The sequence below is a fragment of the Monodelphis domestica genome, chromosome 1 (genome assembly GCF_027887165.1).
Source record: "Monodelphis domestica isolate mMonDom1 chromosome 1, mMonDom1.pri, whole genome shotgun sequence".
NCBI classification, from domain to species: domain Eukaryota; kingdom Metazoa; phylum Chordata; class Mammalia; order Didelphimorphia; family Didelphidae; genus Monodelphis; species Monodelphis domestica.
The window spans coordinates 73,859,156-73,881,085 of record NC_077227.1 but is presented as its reverse complement, the minus strand read 5'-3'; the positions used below and the strand labels follow the sequence as shown (position 1 = coordinate 73,881,085).

The window sequence follows — 21,930 nt, the reverse complement described above, 5'->3', positions numbered from 1 at the left end:
CAAAAATAAAAGAGAATCAAACCTCTGGAAGCCAATAACCTAAGAGAACTAAGTAGAGGCTAGAATCAGGAGGATGGATCTGCACTATCAGGGAAATGAGGGGCAGGTTCATTAATAGGGACATTAGTGTCTGCTAATTTACTTCCTTCTCCATCTTTCAATATGTCTCCATTCTCATTCTTATAATTCATCACAAGTGGAGAATGGGACCTCATGTTTCATTTAGGTTACCAGGAACTCGTATTTAACTTAAATTCTGCTACTGGAAAGGATGGGGTTTACATAAAGTTGATGGATTCAGAAAAAAAAAAAGAAAAGAGGCTGGGAATTTAGGAAAAACTCAGGAAGTAGTTTGGAGGGAAAAGAGGAAGGAGCTAAAGGACATTTGAAAAGCCAACACCATAGTAAAGGAAGCCAGGAGGGTAGCAGGGTGGACAGAACAAGAAGAATGAGATAGGGAGAGAGAACAAGACACTAACCTGTCTAGAAGGTGCTCACTGAGAGACAGTGTATTCCAACTGTCAGAGTCGGGGCAGGAACCAATGACTACAGATCACAGCTGACTAAAGTGGGATCAGATTTCTCAACAAGAATTTCTCTACCTGCCTCATGCCAAAGGCAGAGTATCTCTGGAAATGGTGACCCTTCTTATCGGCAAAATTTCAGAGGGAACTCAGTTCTGGGCAACTTGGTGATAAAATTATACTCAGAGTCTGTCTACCTCAGTTGAGATGGATAACCCTAGATTCTATATAGGATCCTGGCTGTGAGCATTTCAAAGGGAATAACCCTTCTGAAGGAAACAGTTCTCTAGGATCCAGGAACCTCTGAGCAGTTCGGAAAGAATGTAGATGAAGACACCATTCTAAATGTAGACTCATGGGCATTGCGATAGCCAAGGCTGTCTCTTATCTTCCAAACATCAAGGACTAATTTCACAGTCTGAAAGACCATAACTTATGTTTTGATGTACTGAGCAGATTTTTTTTATTAGTCTTTGCTCTGGTTGCCAAGTACCCTGCTACAGTAATGATACTGAAACTTGATGCTTTAAACAAATATACTCAAAATCATTTAGCCATTGCCTTCAGTTAAGTTCAATTCAGTGAAAAATCATTCATTAAGCACTTGCATGGGGTCTGATACAGAGATATAGTTCATAGATCTTACAATCTAATGGGGAAAATGATGACACATGTAACTATAATTCAAAATAGAACAAGGTACGTGAATAAGAGAAGTACAATCTGCCACGTAAAATCCAAGAAAAGAATGTCGCCTCGCATGGGGTTAGGGGTGAGTCAGGGAGGGCCTTTTTTGAGAGGGTTGCACTTCATGTAGATTTCAAAAGATGGATAGGCATACTGGATTGAGTAGTGGATCTGGAGACAGAAAGGCTAGAGTTTGAATCCTGCCTTAGATACTTAGAGTATAACCTTGGACAAGTCATTTAATATTTTTAGCTTCAAATCTGGCCTCAGATGGTTCCTAGCTGTGTGACCCTGGACAAGTCATTTAACCCCAAATGCCTAGCCCTTATTACTCTTCAGACTTATTATTGATTTATTATGTATATAATATTTTTATGTATATATTATGTGTAATTTATGTATATGTATATGTATATGTAATTTATGTATATGTATATGTAATTTATGTATATATTATGTATATATTATGTGATTTATTATGTATATAATAAATCAATATATAATAAATATATAATATATAATATATAACAATATATAATAAAACATATAATATTATTATTGATTAGTATATTAAATATTTGTAATAATTTTAATATGTAAGGGTTTGAGAATTTTTTTTAAATAAAAAAGTCCTTGCTTTATTTTCCTTATCTGTAAAATGAACATAGTAATAGTTCCAGATTGTAGGGTTGTTGTGAGACTCAAATGAGGTGATACATGTAAAGTGTTTTGTAAAACTTGCAAAAGCACTATGTATATGTTAGTTATTCTTCAGAAACTTTAACAAGTTCAGAATAAATTTCTGCTTTGCAAAGCTTAAAGTTCTATGTATATATTAATCATTTCACAGAAACTTCAACAAGATAGGAATAAATTTCTGCAGGGGAAATAGTTCCCCCTTCTCCCCCCCTCCCACCCCCATTGATGTGACTCTGGAGATTGTGGACCTCAGAGGGAAGCAATTAAGAGTACACCTCGTCTCTGGTTGCTGATCACCCATGCTGCTATGCATGCCTGAAAATAATACCTAAAAGTTCCTTGCACGGAATCGTTGTACTCTACATAACACACTGGAATTAAACTTTTGACCTTTCTGAGCAGTCCTTGAGGAAGCAAGGCCACTTAGATTTACTCTCTCCTCAGTGGGACTATCTATTCCTGCTTCTAAGTGTAGAGACAGTGCAAGCTAAACCAACCCACGTGGTCCACCATGCTGTTTCTAATCCAAGAATTTTTAGCCTTTTTTGTATTACCAAATCCTTTGGCAGTCTGGCAAAGCCTATGAACCTCTTAGAATAATATTGTCAAATAAAAAAAAAAATACCATTTAGATTTACAACTAAAACAAACTCTACCGAGATACAGTTACCAAAATACGAATTACTGGACTCCATTTTAAAGACCCTTACATAGACTAAGGAGATCTCTGAAGTTCCTTTCAACTCAGAGGGTCCATGAGAAAAATAAACCTGACAGGAGAACTAATTACTGCTATCTCTTCTGGTGTTTAACAAAGCCATTTTTATCCATCTTACTCATCCTTCAGAAGAACAATGGTTAGTCATGTCATCTCCTTCCCCTTTGCAGATTTGGGGTATTGGTGTCCTCTGGGAGGGAAGGGCATCACCCTTTGGTACTCCAGTACCACTTCCTCCTTCCCATTTTAAGGCTCTGTTCCCATTATGCACACTTTCCCTCTTCTGTACTTCTTAGAGCCCTTGCTCAAATATTTGTCTCCCAGAATACTTTTGTGCCCAGTTCATACTATGGACAACCTTTTTTTATTTCTGACAGATACCTTTTGACTTTTCTTATGTAGTGCAGCTCTCACCCAGAAACATTTGGAAAATTCTAGAGAGGAAGCATGGGAAAGTAGAAAGTACATGGCACTTAGTAACAAAGGACCTGCCTTAAAATCTGAGCTCTGCCTCTTAGGACCTGGGCAACCTTGGGCAAATCATTCACCTCTTTGGGTCTGTCTCCTCATCTTCAAAATAAGGGGACTGAGCTAAAACCCTCCAGCTCTTTATCAATCTGGGTATCAGTGGATAGAGTGCCGAATCTGGAGTCAGGAAGACTCGAGTTTAAATCTGGCCTCAGACACTAACTCGCTGTATGACCCCGGGTAAGTCACTTGACCCTGTTTGCCTCAGTTTCCTCATCTGTAAAATGAGATGGAGAAGGAAATGGAAAACTACTTCAGTATCTTTGCCAAGAAAACCCTGAATTGGGTCATGAAATGTTGGATACGACTGAAACTATGGAATGACAACAACATATATTAAGCTCGTACTCTGCAGTGCATTAGAAAAAGTAATAGAGGGATATAAAGTATAAAAAAGACACAATACTTGCTTCCATGGAACTTCCACCTATACTTTAACTTCCCAACTGTTCCTCTACCTATTAACTGATTTTTCCATGTTGGATAAGATGAGAACCAGTCAGGATGCTTCAATGCTTGAAGTCTCTTCTGGTTTCAATCTTACATTAGAAAAACTTTAGCAACACCTTTTTTCGACTGCATGAAATAGCAAAGAATGGGTGGTGTACCTTATAATGGCAGGGTCATAGGCAGAATTTGTTGGGAAGCTGGGCATAAGGCTGGGACAAGAGCCGATCAATAGAGCCATGTATGTCATACCTGTTCAGCAGAATGATAATTATTGTAGAGGGAGACTCCCCACTCCTCCACTTTCATACAGGAATTGTGGCTTAATGAGTCAGGGCTATGGATGGGGAATGTGAATGGGGAATCCATCAACTAACCTGACCTTAGATTTTTCCCCCACACTTTCATATTGGCCATTGTTGCAAGAGCAAAGTCATTCATAATCAAACCCCCAAAATAAAACCAAAAATACACTGATGTGAAAGGTGACTCCAACAGTTCTTTCTATGGAGGTGGATAGCATTCTCCATCATGTCTTTCAGGATTGTCCCAGATCATTGCATTGCTGAGAGTTGCCAAGTTTTCACAGTTAATCATCATCCAATATTGCTGTTACTGTATACAATGTTCTCCCAGTTCTGTTTATTTCACTCTACATTAGTTCCTTTAGATCTTTCCAGCTTTTTCTGAAACCTTCTTGCTTATCATTTCTTATAGCACAATAGTATTCCATTACCAACATGTAACACAATTTGTTCAGTCATTCCCCAATTTGTGGATATCCCCTCAGGTTCCAGTTATTTGCCACCACAAAAAGAGCAGCTATAAATATTTTTATGATCTCTTTGGTAGACAGACCCAGCAGTGGCATTACCAGATCAAAGGGTACACACAATTTTATAGCCCTTTGGATATAGTTCCAAATTGTACTCCAGAATGGTTGGATCAGTTTACAGCTCCACCAACAATGCATTAACGCCCCAATTTTGTCACGTCCCCTGCAACATTTACCACTTTCCTTTGCTAACATATTGGCCAATCTGATAGGTGTCAAGTGGTAACTTTGGGTTGTTTTACTTTGCATTTCTCTTATCAAGAGTGATTTAGAACATTTTCCCCTATGATTATTGATGACTTTGTTTTCTTCATCTGAAAATTGCTTGTTCATATCCTTTGACCATTTGTCAATTGGGGATGATTTGTATTCTTATAAATTTTGACTTAGTTATTTATGAATTTGAGAAATTAGACCTTTATCAGAGATATTCATTATAAAAATTGTCCTCAGTTTGTTGTTTCCCTTCTAAGTTTAGTTAAATTAGTTTTGTTTGTACAAAAGCCTTTGAATTGAATATAATCAAAATTATTCATTTTATAACTTCGCATACTATCTCTCTCTTGTTTGGTCATAAATTCTTCCCTTCTCCACAGATCTGCTAGGTAAACTATTCTGTGGTCTCCTAATTTACTTTTGGTTTCACTCTTTACATCTAAATCATATCTCCATTTTGACCTTATTTTAGTGCAGGGTGTGAGATATGGGTCTATGCCTAGTTTCTGATATACTGTTTTCCAGGTTTCCCAGGAGTTTTTGTTAAATAGTGAGTCCTTATTCCAAAAGCTGGGCTCTCTGGCTTTATCAATCACCAGGTTGCTAATGACCTTAGATTTTTGATAAGGATCTAGGCAAGAGAACATTTTTCTTATTTATTCAACATGGCTGCTCTCAGAGATGTCCGATGGGAGCTGAATAATGCTGCACTTGGCTTTAATAAGATGAAAAGAATGTATGGGATTGTTTAGCTAAAGATAGCACAGCCTCCTGCTGGAGGGTCTATCTAGAGAGTTAGTCGTCTGCTTTCTACCAACTGCTAATGGCCCACCCACACTAGTTTGCTGATATATCCTACTTACTAGAAAGGGGCCTCTTCATGAACTTAGAGGAGGCAGCTTAATATGGAAATCTTCCATGTGCCTGTCATTCTGGGCTTCTGCAGGAGGTATTTCCTATCGGTTTGGAAGAAGGAACTTTATTGCATCACCCTTTTAAAGCATGGCGTGTTTACTGAAGCAAAGACACACCTCATAGCAGGAAATAGATTTCATGAGAAAAAAGGGTTACAGTCATGCTTGGAATAGTAGCTCACATTTTTCTAATGCTGTAAGGCTTACAAAGAACTTTATTATAACTCTGTAAAGTGATGGTTGTTCAGTTGTTTTATAGTTGTTCCTGACTCTCAGAACCCTGTTCAGTGTTTTCTTGGAAAAGGTATTGGAATTGTTTGCCATTTCCTCCTCCAGAGCATTTTATGGATGAGGAAATTGAGGCAAACAGGGTTAAGTGACTTGCCCAGGGTCACACAGCTAATTAGTGTCTGAGGCCAGACTTGTAACTCATAAAGATGTATTTTCCCAACTCCAAGTCTGACATTCCATCCCCTGGGATACCTTTTACTACCATTTTACAGGTGAAGAAACAGACTCAGAGAGTTAAAGGACTTGCTTAGGGTCATGCAGTTAGTAAGTGGAGGATCCAGGACTCAGTCTCAGATCTTTTGGCTCTAAGACCTAAAGAAAGCTTTACCCGCTATGAAAAGGGATGTCTTCATTAAATATAAAACCATCCAAAGTATTATTAAAAACCTTCTTTACAATTGGCACTCCTACACTCTGCTGGTACTAATTATTACTCTATTATTTATGCCATGCCCTAAGACATCTATGATGTAATCCAGTAATTAAGATGGTTGCTATTTAATATTTATTAAGCACCCACAATGTGCTAGTCACTGATCCACATAAAATGAACCTTTACCCTGAAGAGCTTACCATCTTGGTACACCAATTGAGCCGAGTACCTCTAATAAGAGGGAGGGATGATAGAGTTTAATGGATATTGGTTTCCCTGCATAAGACTAGGAAATCAAGCGGTTTAGAATATGACACAATTTAGTTCTGACATGCCATTTGAATGAACACAAACTATCCATTCCTAGAAAAGATGTAAGAAAGTAAACTGTAACTTCTGGAGTTTTGTTGGACTCTGACAAGTTGGGAAGTAGCTTAGTTTGGTAGAATATTGGACCTAAAGTGAGGAAGACCTAGATTCAGTTCTCAATCTGAAGCTTAAAGCATAGCTTAGGGAACAGAACTCTGGACCCAAGGTTAGGGAGAGCTGGGTTCAAATCCCACTTCTAACACTTACTAGATATGTTGCCTGGGTACATTGCTTAAGCTTTCTGTGTCTGTGTTTTCTTTTTAAAAACCCTAACCTTCTATTTTAGTATCAATTCTAAAACAGAAGAGTGACAAGGAGTGGGCAATTGGGGTTAAGTGACTTACCAAGGGTCAAATAGCTAGGATGTGTCTGAGGTCAGATTTGAACCCAGGTTAGCCTGACTCCATGTCTGATGCTCTATCTATCTAGTTGCCCCCTCTTATTTTCCTTATCTGTAAAACAAGGGGATTGGATTGGTGATCTGTGACAACACTTCACCTTTTGGCTCTAAATCTGTGATTCTATGATCTTAGCTATGTCAGTAGGTACACAACTCTAAGATGTAGTTAGTAGTGGGAGTTCCTCCTACTAAAAAATCTTGGGTTGTTGATGTATTGCCATATTACAAATAAGTAAATTATTTTTTTGGCTACAACAATCTTCCTTCCTTCCTCCCTACCTTCCTTCCTTCCTCCCTTCCTCCCTTCCTTCCTCTCATTCTCTCTTTTTCTCTCTTTCCCTCCCATCTTAAAATCAATACGGTATATTGATTCCAAGGCAGAGATAACTTGTCCAGGATCACAGAGCTAGGAAGTAGCTGAGGCCAAATTTGAACTCAAGACCTCTAGGTCTGGCTTTTAATCCAATGAGCCACCTGGGTTCTCCAACTATGATAACTTATAAAAACTACCCCGCTGAATTATAGAGAGGTTTCATTGGTGTTGGTAGTAGCAGATCAAATCAATGAAATTGCATATACTCAAAGTTCTTTAAATAAGTGTGAGGACAAAACCATGGCTTGATAAAATAGTATAGGAAGAATGATGTGATTCATGAGATTGTGGAAAAGAAGATATCCTATCATTTCAGAAAGATTTCTTGCAACTCCTGCAAAAAAAATCCCCAAAGGGATAGTTCTATGAAAGTGGGATGGCTGTTCAGCCTAGCTCTGACTGTGCTTGTTTTGTAATTATAATTGATTCATTCCAGACTTCACTGTTACAGGCTTTGATTATAATATTTTCTTCGTAATTTATCTTTATTGTCTTCACAGAATCAAAAATGCTTCCTGGGACTACTTATCTAGCCTTGAAGAATTGGGATTTGAACTCAGGCTTCACAACTTCAAATCCAGTATTCTTTCCCATATATCACATTGCCTTTGGGGAAAATAGGTTATCTTTCATCCCACCTACTTTCCCCCCTTTTGGCTTTCCCTATGCTTGGAATGTTCTTCCCCCTGCTTCCCCTGACATATATCTATTAAAATCTAATACATTCTTCAAGACCCAGTTCAAATGGCATTTCCATGGTGCTTTTCATGGAAAAAGTACTGACTTCAGAGTCAGAAGACCTGGGTTCAAATCTCTGTTGTAGACTTCTCATGTGACCTCAAGCAAATTCAAACATCCATATACTTCAATGTTCTTATTTGTAAAAAAAAAAATAGATGATCTATGAGGTCCCTTCTAGAAAAATGTGTGTATGTACATATATGTGTGTACATATGTACATATATATTTGTATATACCTGTCTATATCTATATTTATATCCATACTTTTTGGTTCAGTTGTGCCTGTTTCTTTGTGGCCCTACTGAAGTTTCCTTAACAAAGATACTTTAGTGGTTTGCTATTTCTTTCTTCAGCTCATTTTATAGATGAGGAAGCTGAGGCAAACAGGGTTAAGTGATCTGGTCCAGGGTCATATAGTTAAGTGTCTGAGACCAGAGTTGAACTCAGAAAGACTAGTCTTTCTGACTTCTGGGACCAGCACTCTATTCACTCTACCACCTAGCTGTCCTTCCTTCCTTCCTTCCTTCCTTGCTTCCTTGCTTCCTTGCTTCCTAACTATGTATCTATCTGTCTAGCCATCCATCCATCTATCTATCAATCTATCTATCTAATTTCTATGATTTTACAATTTCCTTTCCTCATATAATCTTATAGCACATTCTACCTCTCTTAGAGGTATTTTGGTACAGATTTTTGGAGTCAGGAGACATGAGATTTTAATCCCACTGGAGACACTTGCTAATACTGTAAATTTGCCAAGTCCCTTACCCTCTCAAAATATCAATTTCCCCATCTGTCAAATGGGTTTGACAGATAGCATATCATAGTGGATAAGAGGGCTTACTTTTAAGTTGGGACAAGTCTTGTCCTTGACACATACTAGCTGAGTGACCAAGGGAAAGTTATTTAGCTTCTTGTTGCCCCATTAAATTCTCTAGGACTATAATAAGTTGCAGAACAGTTGTTGAACTATGTCAGTGGAGGGAGTTTTCACACTGGGAGTTCTTAATGCTGATAAAAATATAGGTCTAGGCCAAAAAAAGGGGGTATAATTATAATATTTATACTACTTAGCTCATTGGATTATTCCAAAGAAAGTATTTTGCAGATCTTCAAGTGCTCTACAAGTTTAAATTTACTTGTATTCTAATTTGTGTTATATTTTTCTGACTATGTATCTTATATGGTGGACTGTTATCTCCCTAAAGGCAAGAATGAGATTATGTATGTATCCTTTGTGTTTCTTGCATATAGGCCATAATTGGGAAATACACTGCAGCCTAACTGTTCCCATCTTTTATTTTGCCATTGCCCCTTGTGTCATCTGTAACTTTGAATCTTCAGAGGTTATAACATTCTAAGAATCACAGTCATTCACTGGGAAAATATAAGTAATGTTGAAAAAAAATGTTTTTTTTTTTTTAGTCAGGCCAAGGTTATGCTAGTAAAAATGCCCTTTCCAACAAGGCAAGACACTATTTAAAGTTTAATCTACATTATTACCATTTTTTCCATCACTTGAATGCTTGTTGTTGAGTCAACGACAAATCTATCAAGCCCCGTTTTATAGTATTTTCTGGTGTCTGAGGTGTAAATGCTCCCACTGAAAAGTTAACACTGTTCTCCTGAGATAGTCTGAGCTAGCCTTACCACACAAGAACACCTTGAAATCATTCAAGGTATTATGGAATTTCTCAGCTTCAATCCAGCCCTCTCTACTTCTTATCTAATTTGGTCTCCATATTGACCTTCTAGTGTGTCTGTTTGAGATATATATATACTGATATACCAAATCAATGGACTGGTTATCCAATTACATTTACATTGTAGTCTGCACAATAGGCATCTTTTATCTATTTATTTTTTCCTTCATGTATTGCCAGTGATACCCCTTTTTAATAATCACACATCTCATTGCAAGACTCTGTAAGGTTCTGCCTGGGGTTTGGTGTAACCATCATTGTGTCATCCTTGAACAGATACAAAAGTATCTCCTGAGCATGGAAATAGGTTAAAAATATCTAAACCTAAAAGATGGAGTTGTTTCCCTTTGTCTAGAGGTTTCTGGGAGCTTTAAGGTGGGGTACACTTTCTAGGCAAAATCAGTTGTACAATAACTCAACAAACATTGCCTATTGAGTACAAGGCACAATGTTGGGTGCCAGAGATACATAGATAACCATGGAGAAGACTTTTAAAGAGTTGGTCTTCCTTGAGGGAGCGGATTATTTGGGGGGCGGGAGTGTCCACATTTTCCTATCGTTTAGTATAGTAACTGGCACATATTATTAAGTACTTAGTAAATGATTATTGGGGTGGCTAGGTTGCTCAGTGGATAGAGAGCCAGGCTGGAAGATGGGAAGTCTTGAATTCAAATATGGCCCCCTAGTTGCCAAACCCTCATCATTTTCTTCCTTGGAACTGATACTTAACATTGATTCTAAGACAGGAGGCAAGATTATAAACAAACAAACAAATAAATAATTTCCTCCCTTCCCCACCCCTTTGTCATTCTACCTTGATTCTATAGAAAAGACTTTCCATAAGGCCATACATCCTTTTTGAATGACCCACTAATACTGATTATTAGTTTTAGAAAAAAGGTTTAGAAGTTTAGAAAAAAGTTTAGAAAAAAGGTCCTACCTAATCCTGCCACCTTCCTCAGGAAAGGAGGAGTGTCTGAACCTCCATAAACATTCTATAGATCCTAGCACAAAGTGTTAATAGGAATAGTCCCCCTGTCTAGGGAGCTGTTTACCTTTGGTATAAATCCATCTGTACTGAGTAATGTTTCTTATCCTAGCTCTCCTGCTAATTTCCTGCTGCGAAGTGTTGGAGGATTGAATTAAAAGGTTTGAGGTCCTTTGATGAAAAGGAGTTTAATAAATGTAATATAATATCATTTTATTTTTTAAATGTGTCTCTGCCTGCTAGTGTTTCAAATAAAAAACTCTCTTGTCCTGCTGGAGCCTAGGTTTACAAATTACACTAAAAGAGAGTAATCTTTATAGATGAGGTTTACCTAAGTAGAAAATTCAGACAACTCTAACTAAGTAAAGCAACAGTTCATGAGAGCACTTTGAATCAGAGGGTCAGACTTCTATTTCATCAGTGAAATGTGTTTTTACACTGGGAACAAGCCCCAGATGAGTAAAGTCAGAACAAGTTTCTGTGCCTTCAGGAGCTATTTTAAAAGAGGCCAACTATATAGTACAATGATCAAATTCCGTGTGAAAATCAAATATATTCAAAGTAGATACAACTAAAAAAAGATTCAATTCAGCAGACATAATTGATTATTAGACTAGTAGACTAAGTGCACTATTCAGTCTCTGTAAATAAAAATAATAATAGTACCTGCCCTCGAGGAGCTTACATGCTATCAGATAAGTTTAAGTATGTAAGTCAGCAAGTATCTAGCATTTATTATTTATTTATTTTTGCACCAGGTCTTGTGCTGAGTTTGGGGGGACAGAAATATGAGCAAAAAGAAAGACAGTCCTTACCATCAAGGGCCTAATTTTATTTTGGGGGAAGATAATGCATAAAAGGGAGTTGAGAAGATTAAGGAAGGAGAAAGTTCTCATACTGGTGGTAAAGTCTGGGGAGTGAAAAGGGAGTCTGGAGAGAAGTGAAGGATCACAGATCTGGGGCCTTCTTTAAAATGGAGGTTCTGGGAGGAACTCACCAGTGATGTGAGGGGGCCGAAAGAGTGGAGGAATCTTCCAGGGTGAGAAAGCAGCTTTAGTACCATGGCAAAGTTTAGAGAGTCAGGTTTTTGATTCACTCTCTCCTTTTCTATCTTCCAATAGTTTAGAGAGTATTTGTAGATTTTGTAAAGCAACGTGTTTTTACCTATTTTGGCACAGGCAGGGTGGTTTTAATAACAGGGAAAGGCAGGCTGTGCCAGGAGATGACTTCTAGTTCCAATATTAGCAGTACCTCCCCTGGTCTCCATGTAATTGCAATCTTGCATTACTGGTTATGTTGGCATGCAGAGGATATGACTGATCTCTTTTGCTCTGCATCCAACAAAGATCTCAAGTTGCTTTGAGATCCTCAATTTCAGTATCATCTAACTGAGATTCAAAACTTTTAAAAGCTTCTGTTTTACTGTAGTGTACAAAGTCTCTAAATTATAGGTAATTGCTTTGCAGCAAGATGTTCTCAGGGTCACTTACAATGTCATTTCCTGGCAGGTATTATCATTTTAAAGAAATCATAGTTTTGAAAAGAGATATTTCTTCTTGGGGAAATTTATTAAAAGGCACTAACAACCCAAAGATGGTTAAGAACTATAATATCAACCTTATTAAAATAATACCAGGAAATCAAATTTCTAGGGGTTTTTTTTTTGGTTTCCAGTTTTCAGTGGAGTTGTGACCCTATTTTTTAAAAGTATCTTGAATTCTTTGCTGATAAATACAAAGAAAAAAGAAAAATATCCCCAAATAAAAGATGCCGTAGTTCTTTTCTATGAATTGATAAGCATATTCTAACTACTTAAAAAAAAACAAAAACAAAAAGTTTCACATGCTTTAAGTGGTGGTGCAATCTTGCAAGCCATAGAACACAATGAGATTTCAAACAATTAAAGCTGGGAATCACCCAAAGAGCAATGGTGAGGTCTTCAGGACATAGGAGCTGCATCATTGGGAGAAAAAAGAGATTTGTAAAGGAAATTTGATGACATTGGGAAAAAAAAAAGGTTGACAACAAAGGAGTTGGGTTGATCATATGATATCATCGTGTTGGGTCCATTGGTACACTCAAGATACAAGGAGAACATAAGAAAAGAAATTGTTGAAGAAAGCCCCTAACAAATTTATAGGAGAGTTGCATTGGATGAGCAGTCATAGATAGGTTACACTACTCAGGACTGGATGGAACATTGAGAATAATTGAATTGATCATGATTAGAATAATAGAATTAGACCTGAAAGGGACCTAAGAGATAATCTAGTCTAACCCTTTCATCTTGCAGATTAAGATGCTAAAGTCTAAGCTGAATGCCTTCCCACCCTTCAAGACTCACTTCTGCTACTCCCTTTTCCATGATGTTTTCTCACTTCCTTTTAATTTCTCTGCCACTGAATTCCATACTTCCCAACCCAAACTAAACTGGAACTTTAAAGAATGAGATTTCCCATAATACTTTCTATGTTCCTTATTCACTTATATTCTAATTGATGTTATTAATAGTTTGTAGGAAGTTTGAGGGCAGAGATAGTGTATTATTTGTCTTTTTATTTTCAATACCTAGCACTCTACTTATACATTAGGTTTTTTAAAAATATATCTTTGTTGAATTTAATTAAAAGTCCCACCTTAAGTCAGGTAGAGAACCCTATTTTGATTCTGAGCCTAGTGCTCTTATTACTATGTCATGGACCAGCTTTTTAAAAGGAGTCTGAAAGCTGAATTAGGAGGAGATTGGTGACAGTCCAAGCTGAAGGAAACAACACAGGGAAACCACAAATGAATTTCATTGCCCAGAAGAGACATCTATCATTTAGCTCTGTTTTCTACATAGAGTTCTCTACTGTTCAGTGATATACCCTCTGGAGCCAGATGGAAAAAGGACCTTCTTCTACCACTTCTATTCCCTTTAGAGGGCTTTCCTTCATGTGTTTGTGGTAAGCTAGCAGTTCTTACTTAGTGGTTCCCAATGATGGTCCAAGGTGTTTATGCTAATAGTTCTGCCTAACACAAAGTAGGTGTTTAACAAACACTTATTGAATGATTGAATAATGAAGGCAGGTAATAATTGTAAAGAATATTATGAATAGTATTTTCAGTTAGCCTGGGGGTTTGTAGCACCTTTTTTTGAAACGAGTTCACAGAACAAAAAGAGTTAGAAGCCTCTGTGATAGGTCAACCTTCATCTTATTGATTTGAGAGGTCTAGGTGATTATTGCTCATTCTCTAGGATATTAAAATGTGAACTTGGGCAATAAACAGGATGTTCATGGGGAAACAGATCAAATCTTTTGTAAGATTTTTTAATCTTACATTTTTTAAGCTTCTACAGTGGTGAAAAAAATTAGTCTCTTTCCCCATGCATGATATGTGGGCAGCAGGAGGTAAAACAAGAGAAATAGCCTAACATGGTTAGAAGAGAGCAACCTATCCTTTAAGAAGCCAGAAAGGCCTGAGTTCAAATCCTTCCCTTCAAGGGTTGTTGGTATTTACTCTGTGACCTTGGACAAATAACTTTCAGTGCTTTAGAAATGGCTGAACTGCATTGATAGAGTTTCTTCACCCAAGAGTTCTTTATACTTGTGAAATAATACTAGTTCTTGTTCCCAAAGTAATAACATCCATCATCTATAGCACTTTAAGGTCTGCAAAGTACTTACAATTTGATATTCCTTTTCCCTTACAACAGTTTTGGGATTTAGGTGGAGAGAAGTGCTGATATTTAATATGGCATCTTGTGGAACTTAACTCCCCCCAAATGAGAAAGAAGCAATAGGATGAAGCTGGCCAATGACTATTCTTGGGATTCTCTGTGCCTGATTTGCTGACTCCATATGCTTACTAGGACCTCTTTCTTTTGAGAGTTTAGGAGATTATGGAAAACATGACTATGTAGCCAGAGTGTGATTCTTTAGAATGACTAATCATATGTCCTCCTTTGTGGGGTCCTATCTTTTGTGAATTATTGAATTCTAGAGTGAGACCATTTATGGGTACTCAATAATACAACCATCAGAGATTGGTTCAAGAAATACCAATGGCTCCCTAGTACTTTTGAAGTAAAAGAAATTCCTCAGTTTGACTTTAAGTGCTCTTTTCAAAGTGGCTCCAACCTACCATGCTAGATCCATTTCCCATTATACCCTTATGTGTACTCTGCAGTTCAGCCAATCTGGTTTACTTGCCAGTTTCCTAGACTCATTCTATCTTCATCCTCAGTGCCTTTTTTCAGACTCTCCACATACCCAGAACACACTGGATCCTCTCTTTAGCCTCTTATAAGTTTTAGCTTCCTTTAAGGCCTAGTTAGGTGCTATCTCCTGGTTAAAGCTCTTCCAGTTTATTAGGATCTTGGGAGCAGTCCTACCCAGCTAAATGATGAAGCCCTGAGGAAGCTCAAAATCCTTGTCACCCTGTCAGATTAAGACCAAAAGGAGCTGTCCAAAGCTCCTTTCCCACCAGTATATAGCCAAAGAGTTTTCTATCTCATGACTAACATGAATCAACACCAGTCCCCAGGTTCAGGCTCCTCAATCCTTTCTGACATGGTCTAGTCCTACTTGATCCATATAAGAACCCTGTGAAAACTACCAGAATTTTCTATTTTGGGCTACCAAATTCCACCTAGGTCCCACTGGATCTGACCTGTTTCCACCATCTTCCATGACCACCATTCTTTAAGTGTGACCCCCTAAATAAACTAGGTTTATTTTTTTGTCTTGTTATAGTCTTTTATTGTCTTTTTATATGTTTCCTATATATATATAGGAATATATATATATACATATATATATATATATATAGTCTTTTTTGTCTTGTTATAGTCTGTTATTGTCTTGTTATATGTTTCCTTCTACTGGCCTATTAGTATAACCATTAGCTTCCCAGATCTTATCAACTCTATATTGAGACACAAATCCCCTTTAGTGGTTAGTGTTCTTCATTCCCACTCTCTTCCTCACTCTTATCCATTATCTGATTACATATTTTATCCTCTAGCAGAATGCAAACTTCTTGAGAGCAGAATTGTTACCATACTTGTTTTTATATTTCTAGAATCTAGAATGTGGTTTTGCATAGAGTAGATGAATAATGAATGTGTGATGATATCATATATTTCATTTAATGCCCATGCTCTGGAAAGTTAGAAATAGTCAAATGTCCATATTCATTGTGGTGTCTCACAAGGCTGGTTTTTAGTTATTCAAAGTTATAGATTAGATTAATTTTTTTCTGGTTTTGTCTTTAAGTATTTGTCCTTCCAAAAGGTAGGTAAATGACAGAGCAGACATCCATGTCACTCAGAATCGTTTCTTTGTTTGGTCTTATCTTGGTCCACTCATCACTGGCAGAGGGATTTTAGAAGTTGGTGCCCTTTCTGTTGTCTCAATGTCCCTTTCCACCCAAGGATTCTGGGAGTGGTGATGAGGTCACGTCTGTAAAGTACATTAAGCTCACTCTATGACAGGTGCTCTATCAGGGCCTTCATTCAGGATGGCAGCAGTGGCTTAAATAGACACAGATCCTTGGAGCTGTCTGTTTCCTGGCTGCCTCTACAGACAAGTGGTAAACAGTGTTGGTGGACTAGAGCCTGCAATTAACTAAATTCAACCCCTAGGCAGGCACCCAGTGTAAAAAGGGAAAAAAAAAAGATGTGGTGGGTTGGGGGAGCTTAAAACTGCAAGGATTAGGTGATCCCTTTCTTAATGAGCTTTGATAGTTTGGGTGGTTGGAATCCCTGAGCCAATCATCAGGAATTATTGCCTCTCCACCCTCTATTTCACCTTTTTCTTTGTGAGAATGTATGAGGACAAAGTGATTCAACTCTTCACCCTTCTGTATTTGAGAGTCGTAATAATTGGTGAAGTTAAAGGTTTAACAGGAACCATGGAGTGAAGAATCCATCTGCCTACTTTATTTGGACTGAGGAATTTCTTAGCTGTGGGGAAGGGAATACAAGTAATCTCTTTGAGTGCAGGGACTGATTTTACCTTTCTTTATTCTCCCAGAATTTAGCAGTGCCTGACCTATAGGTTTAATAAATATTTGTTGATTGACAAAACCATTTTTTTACCTATTGCATTTCATTCAAAAGAAGGCCAAATCCCTACAAACTAAGAATCTTTTCTCCTCTTCCTCCTAGGATTCTCAAAACAGAGATGAATTAAGCACTAATCTCTTAATGCTCCATCCTCAGTTTATCAGCTAGCCACTGTGTACTGCCTTGGGACAACTTCAGCCAGCTCTTTTCCTGTTCCCTAGCACAACACTGGGATTAAACATGTGCACAGCAAATAGTTTGCCCATTTGTATGAGAGAAGGGAGAGGAGTAGGAGCCAAGAGAGGACACTGGTAAAAGTTTAACACGTAACCCAAATGGAAGTTTGGAAGGGTGGATTCACCTGATTGATGTGGTAATGTAAGCCAAGTGCTTATTAGGTACTCTATGTATAGAGTGCTGGACCCAGGTCAGGAAGATTTATCTTCCTGAGTTCTAATAAGGTCTCAGACCCTTGCTAGCTGTGTGACCTGGGGCAAGTCTCTTGACCTTGTTTGCCTCAGTTTTCTCAACTATAAAATGAGCTGAAGAAAGAAATGGCAAACTACTTTAATATCTTTGCTAAGAAAATCTCAAAAGGGATCATGGAGAGTCAGACGTGATTGAGAAAGAGCAAACAACAACAATAAAAACTATGCTCAAAGAATTGGTGCTGGGGAAAAAACCAAACCAAAACAACCCCCCCCCCAAAAAAAAAAAACCAAATCATACCTTGATCTTAGGAACATACATTCTAGTAGGGTGATATGATCATATAATCAGATAAATGAGTAATTTTTGTCATATTGTATCCCTCCTTTTTTTGTTACAATTTGAAATTGAATTCCTTCACTTTTACTTTGAAGAATTCACTTTTGAACATTGGCACAGAACCATAGATTTAAATCCAGAATTGATTTAAGATATTATCTATCCTTGGGATCATAGTTTTTCATACTTTTAGAAGAGACCTCACAGGCCATCTACCCCTCCCCCATTTTACTGATGAGGAAACCAAGTCTCGTTGAAGAGATTTGCCTCAGGTGGCAAGGATCAGAATCCTTGAGTTTTGAATCTACTTTCTCTGACTCCAGAACTCATCTATGCTTTCCACTATACATACGACTAATCCTAATCCCAGTTAACTCAACCCCTGATCCTATTTTCTAGAAAAGTAAGTTGAGGCCTAAGGAAAGAAAATGACCTTGTGCCAAAGGTCACACAGAGAGTAGCTAGGGTTCAATTTCAGTATGTTATAAATACATGGAAGTCTTTGTGGCATAGTTCTTGATCAGAACCTGTCTAAGGACCTAGAGCCTTCTTCACATACTAGCTTTGTGATTATGGCAAAACCACTAACTGGATCCATCCTACATGTAAAAAAATGGGTTGAAGTTAAGGAGAGAGTCTATGATGTATTTTTAAGCAGGTCTAATGGGAGTTTCCATTCAAAGATGTCTTTATGAAGAGAAGAAATCCTTTGTGAGCTCAGAATGCTATAATATTTCTAAATGCAACATGATTAGCACCCTGTTCTTTTACAGGGAAGGAAAACATTGAAGAGCAACCATTTAATTCCTGAAAGGATGGGCACAACAAAATCCACAATAGGGACTACTTTTGAAAAAAAAACTGGAAAAATACCCAGTATTTTGAGTCAATAACAATCCAACTTTTTTACATTTTTTCTGATATCCAAAAATGTATTGCATGCCAAATCCTAATTTGGAGCACAATTTGATAGCATCGAAGTAGTAGATTTGATCTAAATCATAAATCACATTAGACATTTTTTAATAACCTACTATATTTAAGGGATGCACATAGATCTGGGAATATGCAAGGATCTGGGAATACAAAAGAAAAACAAACAAAAAATAGAATCTGACCTCAAGGAGCTTATATTTCTTGTATTATATTCTGATATACTGGCTATATGACTGTGGGCAAGTCATATGCCTCTTAGTGCCCCAAGACAACTCTCTCAGACTGAGTTGCAAAGCAGAATCTGGTCTACACTGGTAGAGGGACATTCTTCATTGACAGTTCCTTATGCCAATAAAATCACAGATCTAAGCTAAGAAAAGTGGAGATAATGGCATTTATTATATAGTTTTCCTAAGGAGAGATTAAAAAGCTGGGGAAAAGGCAAAATGTGAGGAAGGGTATCATGACCATTTTAGAGAAGCCTAATCTTGAAAATAAAAAATGACTCATAGGTTCAAATCTGGTCTCAGACACTTCCTAGCTATGTGACCCTGGGCAAGTCACTTAACCCCAATTGCCTAGCCCTTACCACTCTTCTGCCTTTGGTTCTAAGGCAGGAGATGAGGGTTTGAAAAAAAAGAAAAGGAGCATTGAGTGTAAAAGCATCAGTATCAGGGAGGATGGTGGTATAGTTGATTATTCTTCCAGAAGTTTTGTCCTAAAATTTCTGAGTCAAAGGTATGAAGCATTATCTTAGAGAAGCTCTGGAGCTCCCACCCATAACATAGTCTGATAAGATCTTTAGTTTGCAGACCATCTAAACTCCAAAGGTCTACATGCCTACAGAAATTCCCGCTACCCTTTGCCCTTGTTGGAGGGCTTTTCTAGAAACCTGGGAGGAACAAAGGACTGGTGTCACATCCAGGCTCTCAGAAAAGTCTTCAAAATAAGTCACTTAGCCAATTGATAGCACAAGGAGCTTGGCCTAAAGAGTGCCCAAACAGCCTGCTATCTAACCCTTTCTTCCACCTCCATATGCAACCCCAAGACCTTTTTTTGTTTTCTTTCAGAAGCAGAAAAGGCAACCAGAACCACACCTGATAGTGAATGTAATTAATACCTGTAGCAAAACACCAATCAATGAGAGCCACTTCTTCTCGGGCCCTTTGGACACAAGGAAGGGCCAGGCAAGCATTTCCGAGAACATTTCCTCTATGTCCAAACTCACCTATTTCCTTTGTGGGGACCTGCTTTTCGGTGGAAGTTTGCCCCAGCTGCCCATTCCTGTATTTGAGATGAGATCACAATATATACAGTCTGTGTAACTGCAAAGGAAAATAACCCCTCCTCCTTTTAAATCAGGTGTTAAAAGTACTTTCATCAGGCCCCAGTGTTGCTGACAGGAACAGCCTTCCAGCATTACTTAAACACTTCAAAGGGCAGAAGTAAGCTTTCTTCTGGTAAATTAGGAGTTCCTCACCTCTCTTTTCTCCCATCTGCCCTCCCCTCTCCCCATGACTTTTGCTATTGGGGGCAGACCAACCTCAGAGACTGAAAATATTGATGCTTCTGCAATAGCATTGTTGCTAAGACCTTGATGGAGACTAAAAAAAGGTTGTCAATTCAGATCTTTGCATTTTGCTTCCCCTCAGGAGAGAGTAAGCTCCTTAAAGTGAGAGGCTTTTTTGTTTGTTTGTTTGGCGTGTGTATCCCCAACACCTAGCACAGCCTTACGCTTTTAGGAATGGACTAGATTTGAATTGTAAAGTCACAAGAGACAAAAAGCTAAAAGGAGATCTGAATCATGAGCCTTATTTCCCCAAGGTAAATATTTTCCATTTGTATGGTTCTTTTTGGTTCAGGATTTTGTTTTTTCTTGACTTGGACATGTGGTTAAGCTACTCCCTTCTACTCAGTCATCCAGATGAAAAAAGTGACTCTTAAAACCCAGTTCTCAGGGGCATCTAGATGGCTCAGTAGAAGGAGTACCAGGCCTGTAGTTAGGTGGTTTTCTTTTGTCATGGTCTCCTGTTAGACCAATGATTCTTTTTTTTTTTTTAAACCCTTACCTTCCATCTTGGAGTCAATACTGTGTATTGGTTCCAAGGCAGAATAGTGGTAAGGGCTAGGCAATGGGGGTCAAGTGATTTGCCCAGGGTCACACAGCTAGGAAGTGTCTGAGGCCAGATTTGAACTTAGGACCTCCTATCTCTAGGCCTGACTCTCAATTCACTGAGCAACCCAGCTGTCCCCCCTCAGAAACTTCTTAACTATGTGATTCTGGGCAAGTCATTTAACCCCAATCAACTAACCTTTACTGCTTTTCTGCCTTGGAACCAATATTGATATTCCAAGACAGAAGATAAGGGTTTAAATCCCCCCATTTTTAAATTCCAGAAATTCTATGAGAAGGGGCACAGCCAACATTCTATCCCACCCATTTCATTACATATTAAAAGTAAGTCAGGTATAGGCGTGTTCCATTGTGTGCTGACCCCACCCATTGCTCTGAGTTTCCTGTATTTTCTTGATTTTCTGGGTCTTGCTTTTGGTTTTCTCTATTTTCTCCCAATCTGCAAGGCTGTCTGACTGCTCCCTCACTTCAGTCTAACTTGGCCCCAAGCATTGTTATCTGTTCCTATCTATTTACTCACTTTGGTGACCAGGCTTTTGCTACTCACCACCTCTGGACCTCTAAGCTATCAAAAGAGCACATCATTTGACCCAAATGTGTTTCAGACTCCATGCTACAACACTGTCCCATGGTGGATAATGACATTTTATAAGATACCATTTCCTCCTGCCTGAAGATTAATAGCAGCCTTGTCTGAATGTCTTTACTTAGTACAATAGAATACTTTGGTTTGAATGAAATATTTTAATAAGAGGCTTCATCAAGTTGCAAAGGGGAAGTATCCTTTTAGATCTCTTTAAAAACTACAGTCTATGTTCATTTGCGTTAGTTAATTCTTTGTCAAAATTTGTGTTTTGCTTGCAGTAAGTCTGTATATGTGCAGTGGTGATGAGGATCAGATTTTTCTTTAAAGAAAGATTGTACTTTCAAATACTTGCTCTTCTGATACTAGACATGAAATTATTTGCAATAGAAGAAAAATCTCCTCTTGATAACATTTCCTTGCCTCATCAGTTTCTTGGGTGCTCTTAATTCAAGATACTTATTCATTTAAGAATTGGACAGGAGAAACTAAATAGAAGGGAGGTACCATGTGTTCATGGACACATGGTGGCCGAGCAGGAGAGAGGGGTTCCTTGTAGTTCTTCATCAACACTCAGCAGCTTTTAGTTATGAGTGAAAGGGGTACCTTTTGTGTACACACTCAGCTCCATCTCAGAAGCCAATTAAAATAAAT

General features: G+C 38.0%; 2 protein-coding genes across 9 annotated transcripts in view; one reads left to right on the top strand and one right to left on the bottom strand.

Moving 5' to 3' along the window:
* C1H10orf71 (chromosome 1 C10orf71 homolog) overlaps positions 1–747 on the bottom strand; it is a 41,790-nt gene extending 41,043 nt beyond the window's left edge. For all 5 annotated transcript variants that reach the window (XM_056800819.1, XM_056800875.1, XM_056800847.1 and 2 more), the window contains exon 1: positions 480–747. The gene's annotated coding sequence lies outside the window, so the exon portion shown is untranslated. The remainder of the gene's footprint in view (positions 1–479) is intronic.
* The window catches only part of TMEM273 (transmembrane protein 273), a 185,667-nt gene that overhangs the window by 694 nt on the left and 163,043 nt on the right, over positions 1–21,930 (top strand). The window lies entirely within an intron of this gene.